Source organism: Gossypium hirsutum, chromosome A03 (genome assembly GCF_007990345.1).
Source record: "Gossypium hirsutum isolate 1008001.06 chromosome A03, Gossypium_hirsutum_v2.1, whole genome shotgun sequence".
Taxonomy (NCBI): Eukaryota; Viridiplantae; Streptophyta; class Magnoliopsida; order Malvales; family Malvaceae; genus Gossypium; species Gossypium hirsutum.
This window is the reverse complement of record NC_053426.1, coordinates 31682811-31690876: the sequence shown is the minus strand read 5'-3', so window position 1 is coordinate 31690876 and position 8066 is coordinate 31682811.

Here is an 8066-nt window from a genome sequence, read left to right as displayed (position 1 = left end):
AAAATATGAAATTAAATCCTATTGAGTCTAGTTTTACATAGAAGAAACGATGTAAGCAAATGAATTACATTTTATGAGATATTTGAATTTTTATTAGACAAGGTCAGAATGATTTCAGGTTCCCCTATTCTAACTTTGAAAAATCATTAAAAATTGTATAAAAATACTTGGGGGGTTCAAATTATATGTTTAAATTCTTAATGAGTCTATTTTCAAGAGAAACAAAAGAGAACATCATCTGAATCTCGTACTAAGAGATAATTAATTTTTAGTGAAGAAAGGGGTCGAAACTGTCAAACAACAAACAATGATGAATTTGATGAATTAAATGTACTTATTGGATAAACCATAAATTCTAAAAATTTAATAGTAGGAAGATATTTGAGTCTAGTTTCGGAAAAATCAAGTCGATATTAATTTAGAGTTCTGTAGCTCAAGATATAAATAATTTAGTGACTAAGACTTAAGTGGACAGTTTTGTTATGAACAGTAAATAATTGTTTTGATATGTTTAAGCCTTGATTATGGTTGTGTTGGTAGCTTAATTGTGTCATGTTAAGTGCCATTGAAAGTGTGTATGTGAGTGTGCAAATGAGGGTGGAAAATGGCTTAGTAAATAGTCATTTTCTTGGCCACACGGGCAGAGACACGGCCGTGTGTCTTTTCCATGTGTAGGACACGGCCCCGGGACATGGGTGTGTGACTTGGCCGTGTGTAGGACACGGCCCCAGGACACGGGCGTGTGACTTGGCCGTGTGACCCCAAATTGTGCATAAATTATAAACAGAGAGTTACACAGGCTGAGGACACGGGCGTGTGTGACCACACGCTTACCTACATGGGCGTGTCCCAAGCCACACGAGCGTGTGACCCCTATTTTGATAAAATATTTTTTGATTTTCCAAAGTTCTCGGTTTAGTCCCTAACCACATCTAATGTATGTTTTGGGCCTCGTAATCCCGTAATAGGGACGATATGCATCTGCATGTATGGTTTTAAATTGGATGAAATTTTATGGCCCAATTTTGTATGATTGGTTATGTTTAAGTCCGGTAATGCCTCGTACCCTGTCCCACGTCGGACACAGGTAAGGGGTGTTACAAAATCTAAGAATTATCTTCCACGGAGACAGTTTTAGAAACACCTTATCACCAGCTTGAAATTCAATTTCCTTCTGTTTTAGATCCGCGTACAATTTCATACTTATTACACCTAGCATTACCTACGCTTGCTATGGATGTAAATTGGGCCTTAGGACCTGAATAATGCTTCCCACTATCTTTGTTCGGATACCCGGCTGAAGCATTAGAGCGAGCATACAAATCTCTCAATTTCTTTGACAAAGATTGAAATGACTTATTCATCGGCCTCTTTCTCATATCTCTAGCCTCAAACTAGCTTTTCTCTTTTCCTTATTCAACTCTTTGGCTTTGCAAGCTCGTTTGACTAGCACAACAAATTCTTTCAACTTTAAATTCCCAACTAATAGCCTAATGTCTTCAATCAGCCCATCTTTGAATCTCTTACACTAATAGCCTCTATTGAAACATATTCTTGGGCATACTTACTAAGTCTAATGAACTCTCGCTTGTATTCAATCACAGTCACTCAGCCTTGTTTCAACTCCAAGAAATCTTTGTGTTTCTGATCAATACACTATTGACTAATGTACTTCTTTCTAAATTCCTCTTGGAAGAAATCCCACGTAATTCTTTCCCTCGGTACCATAGATATAAGAGTGTTCCACCATTGATATGCGTATCCCTCAGAAGTGATATAACGCATTTCAAGCACTCATCTGGGGTGCAAGAAAGCTCATTAAATACCTGGATAGAGTTCTCAAGCTAGAATTCTGCTCTTTCAGGATCATCATTGACATTTGCTCTAAATTCTTCAGAACCTTGCTTCTGAGTCTTATCAGCTGGAGGCTTTTTCAATCTTACAAATTCCACACCTTCGGGAGCTATGGGAACCGATTTGGGGTTAGGTGGGGGTGGAGGATGTTGGGCAGCCGGATTTCGAACAAACCCGGCAAACCACTCATTCATCCTTTGGAAGAAGGCTTCCTTAGCCTCTCCTCCTTGACTAATCGTCACTGGTCTACTTTCAGATGGCCCAATCACTTGAGTGGGAGCCGGTGCATTACTCTCAATGTCATCAGCCACTTCCCGGTTAGGATCCATTTACTATATGAAAACATAATTTAAATTGTCAAGATCCGTCACACTATCAAAATTTATATATGGCATGTATAGCTAGACTCTTACACACACTACGTTAGTCCGAGAATCGACTAAACCATAGCACTAATACCACTAAATGTACCACCCCTTACCCGTATTCAATGCTAGAACAGGGTCTGAGGCATTTCTGGACTTACCACACAAACAATCATACGATTTCGAATAACAAATTTGCGTCCAAATTAAAATTGTTTGTATTCAATCATAAAGTCCCAAACACAAGCCTACGAGGCCCTAAACATGCTTTGGGAGTGGTCCGAGACTAAACAGAGAACTTCAAAAATTATTACGGAACTTAGAAATTTTTTTCCACTAAACAGAGGTCACATGCCTATGTGGCTTGGGACATGCCCGTATGGGTAGGCCGTGTGGTCACACATGCCCGTGTCCCTGACCTGTGTAATTCTCTATTTTGCAATGCATGAACAAATTGATGTCACACGGCTAAGTCACACACTCATGTGCTAAGCCATGTGGGTAATTAAATTTTCATTAAATAGGTGCAGACTTTACACACCCGGGACACTCGCCTGTGTCTGAGGCCGTGTGCCTCACACAGCTGAGACACACGCCTGTGTCTCTGCTCGTGTGCTTAATTCTGAGCATTCTATTACTCAAAATTAAGGTACAGGGGATACATGCCAGAACACATGCCAATGGGGCAGACCGTGTGTCACACATGGCCTAGACACACGCTTGTGTGTCTACACGTGTAACAAAATAAAGGTTATCTACCAAGCCACATTTACACCTACACACACACAAGTTCAATGGCATAATCCATGGCTTGTTTAAGTAACCAAAACATCCATAAACAAGGCTAAATCATATCATTCATTACTAACATTTAACATATTTACTTTACATAATTTACCAAATCAATTCATATCAAACTCACATCCACAAGTATCAGCATGAATACTTTTATCATGCGTAATCCTACATAGGTTTCCTAGCACACCCAAGGACCCATCTCATCCATTTCACAACAAGTCATTTAACCGTAATAAACGTATAGCAACCCATTACAAAACACAAAAACAAGAAGGCATTAACACATATACTTATATAAATGGGTTTACAACCATTTTAGCCAAAATAAGCCAATTACATGGCTAAATACCAAATCACCTTAAACAAATACAAGCCAATACATTTGGCCAAATCAAATGACGCATATACAAAAAGACCAAGTCCCTATACATTCCATACTTTCAAAATGTTTTAAAATCATCGGTACCCGAAGGACAGTTTGATGTGTGATGCGACTTCTGACAATCTCCAATCCCAAGCTAGCCTGGTGACACTATATAACATTAAAAATAGAACGGAGTAAGCTATATAGCTTAGTAAGCTCGTATGCAAGAAATAAGCAACCTTACCATGCATATAACATTTAAATGTTATAACATAATTAAATGTAAATTTACCATAGTCTCATGATCATAACTCATTCCACCACAAAACTTACCTCATTTTCATTGTTTTAAGCATTTAATAAATATGGGTTTTATGTACATAACTAAACCATCTCGAAATGAATTTATACATATTCTCATCTTTGACATACTCGTGAACCACTCGGAATTATAATGTCAGATACTCAAGATTTTTTGCACACTAAGTGCCACATACGTAGCCAATGCTACCCCAATCTCATATCACATAATCGCTCACTCTCGAGCTATCGACGAGCCTGTTCACACAAGCTGTCAGTCAAGATGCAACTACGCGGTGCTGCTCACAGAAGCTATCAAGTATCCACAACATATACCGGTATACTCAGCCACCAGTAGGACGTACAAGACCAGCACCCGAATCACATAATCACACAACACATAATGACCCCAGTGACATGTCACTTGAATCCTAATCTATTCTTAAGGTTCAATGGGACTTCTCACTTATCGAATCGTCATCGAACTTGTTCGTAGAATTATACTCATTCACATAATCAAACATACAATTCATGCACTATTAAAGCATTTAAGTACAATTATTCTAAAGATTATTTTTAACATACGAACTTACCTCGATACAAAATGGCTAATAGTTTCGATTTAGTCCACAACCTTGTTCTTTCCCTGGTCTAGGTCAGAACCTCATATTTCTTGATCTATAATATCATATTTAACTTATTCAATCATCACATTATTCAATTTAATCCCAAAAACACCTCATGAAAAAAATTAAAATTTTGCCCCTAACTTTTCAACTTTTTACATTTTAGTCCCTAGGCTCATTAAATTATTTTCATTAAATTTCATAACACCTAAGCATAGCCGAACCTATTCCTTGCTCATAACAGCTCATATTTTTTCATTTATTCACATTTTTACACACATTTTACAACTTTTACAAATAGGTCCCTATTTAACATTTTCATAAAAAATCACTTGGTCAATGTTGTTTATCTAACACCCAACATGAATTTTCTACCATTAAACATAAAAATACACAAATATTCAACATGAGTAAAATTTTAGACTTTGATTTTCTTTCAAATTAGTCCTTACAATAGCTAAATCAAGTTACAACATTCACAAAAAAGTAACAATCATTAAAAACGGGACAAAGACAGACTTACAATCTAGCTTGGTTGCTTGGCCAAAACCCTAGCTATGCTAACCCTTGAAATTTAGCTATGGGGGATGAAATTAGAAAGATGAACATCTTTTATTTGTTTTATTTTTGTCTTTATTAACCAAATGACCAAAATTCCCTTAATGCCAAACTTTGAAATTTCACCTAACCATGTCCATTTTTGCCCAACTTAGAGTATAATGGTGTAATTACCATTTAAGGACCCTTAATTTATAATTTCATAGCAATTAGACACCTTTAGCTTCTAGAGCACTTATTTTGCACCATTGCAATTTAGTCCTATTAGTCAAATTGGACACTCTATCGATACACAAACTCTGATATAGCCATGTCTCCCTGCTTGAGTTCTAAAAATTCTTTCTTTTTCTGATCCATAAATCTCTAACTAGCATATTTCTTTCTGAATTAAGCCTGAAAGAATTCCCATATAATGTTCTCTCTCGGTACAACTGAAGTTATGGTATTCCATCAATGATAAGTTGTATCTTTCAGTAGAGATACCGCAATTCAATAGTTGTACAAGATAATTAATCAAAAACCTAGATGGTATTTTCCAACCAGAATTCAGTCCTTTTCGGATCATCATCTGAGGTAGCTCTAAAATCTTTCGCCCTATGCTTACGAATTTTATCTACTGGAGGCTTACCTATTCTAGCGGGTTCAGCACCCTGTGGTACCTCAGGAACTGGTTGAAGAGCAGGTCAGGCAGGTCATTGTACAACAGGGTTTGTTCTTAAATACTCAGTAAACCATTCATTCTTCAATTGGAAAAAGGCTTATTTTTCCTCTTCACTTCAGCCCTCAGATATGAGACTTTTACTACCAGATGCAAATGTAACTCTTTGGGCTGAAGCTGAAGCATTGCTCCCAGCTTCCTCGGATTCAGCTCTAGCTTGGTTGGATGGCATTACTATATGAAAAACACATTTAAAATGATTAGAAGACATCGCACTATCATGAATTATAAAATGGTATGTATAGCTGAACTCGTGTTTGCGACGTTAAATCTGAGAATCGGCTAAACCATAGCTCTGAAACCATTAAATGTAACACCCCTAAACCGTATCTGTCGTCAGAATAGAGTTACGGAGCATTATTGGAACTTTCAGAACATTTATAGATAATTTTTATCAATTGCTGTACATCCTTCAAAATTATTCATAACGTCCCTTAAATGGACCATCGAGGCCCAATATGAGCATTAAAATCGAATCGAGACTTTAATGGAAGCTTTAAGAATTTTTTGCAACAATTCAAAAATTTTCTAAGTTACAGAGCTCACGCGCCCGTGTGGTCCGAAGGACACTCCCGTGTGGTCCAAAGGACACGCCTGTGTGACCCTTCGTGTAACACCCCTTACCTGTGTCCAACGACGGGACAGGATATGAGGCATTACCAGACTTGAACATACACTACTATGCAAAATTGAGAGATAAAATTTCGTTAAAATTTAAAATTTGTTCAAGAACATGTATATCGTCCCTTATATGGGCCTACGAGGCCTAAAACATACATTAGGGGCAGTTCGAGACTAAACTGTGAACTTTAGAAAAATTTTCTTAAAATAGGGTCACACGCTCGTGTGGACACAAGGACATGCCCGTGTGCCCTTGACACGCCCATGTCCCCAAGCCGTGTAACTCTCTATTTATGACGTCAACATAAATTTAATATCGCACGGCCAAGTCACATGCCTGTGTGCTAGGCCGTGTGGCGAATTTAATTTTCCCATTTAAGGTGTAGACTTCACACGGCTTGGGCACACGCCGATGTGTTTACTACACACCCATGGGGCTGACCTTGTGACACATGCATACTAACTTGTAAAGCTAGGGTGTAGGGGACACAGGGTCGGACTACACACCCATGGGGCTGACCTTGTGTCACAGATGGCCTAGAAACATGCCCGTGTTCTACCTGTGTGGACAACTTTGAGGCTATTTTCCAAGTCCTCTTGTCACCCTTAACAACCCCTACATGCACTCATATGCCAATGGTGGTTAACATGGCATAAAAGAGTTACTTAGACATCCATAGCTTTAACTCATGCATGATAAATTCATATCAAGTTTACCTAACTGGGACTCCTTAACTTGTTAAGTTCATTCAATACATTTCTTTACCTTTATTATTATAGTGACCATACCAATTGGCATCATTTGTCCATCAAACATAAATTCCACATTTTATCAACCATTTGGCATACATCACAAAAGTAATAACACATCTAATGCATGTAACAATACTTAGGGATTTCAACCAAATAATCCATATGAGCCATATTTCACGGCCATATACAAAATGGAATAATATACATAAAGCAGCCATCACTTTAGCTAACAAATATGACACATATAACAAAATACTAAGTCCCCTATACATGCCATACTTAAATGTAGTAAACTAATTATACCCCAAAAGATTTGTTGATAGAGTGACTCAAGCTCTGACATCCACAATCCTCGAGCTAGCTTGACGATGCTAAAAGAAAAAGGAAAGGAGAGAAGGGTAAGCACAAGGCTTAGTAAGTTGCATGTAAATAAATAACAACATAAGTTAAAATATTCATGGATTAAACCTGTTATCAATTATCACCACAATATCATACTATACACATGAACGTAGTCAAAATTGCTATTAAATGTCAATTTACATCAAGCTTATCTTACTCCTTTCTACTCATGCTAAATTTCCCATCATGAATCGAGTTCAATACTCATGAGGTTTATGTACATACCTGTACCGTAAATTCTTACTCATATCACTCCACTTCCTAACCCAACATCTTGAATGGCCCGTTGAACCACCAGAATACTAAAGGACACTCAAGATTGTCATACACCAATTAAAGTACCAATGCCATTTCCCCGACATGGTCTTACATGAATCCACATATCATCGCCGATGGCATGTCCCAGACATGGTCTTACACTGGCACAAATATCATCCCCGACGCCATTCCTAGACATGGTCTTACACAGGCACACTGTAGCAACCCTAACCCGTATCCGTCGCCGGACTAGGGTTAAAGGTATTATCAGATGAATTGGAACATTTAACTTTCATTTCATAATCATCAAAGAATCAGAGATCAATATCAATATAGAATCCCTTATATAGGTCTTCAAGACCTTAAACATGTGTCAAAAAAGAGTCGGGACTAAACCAAAGACATACAAAATTTTTCCAAAACTTAAACATTTTTCAAACAAGTACAAG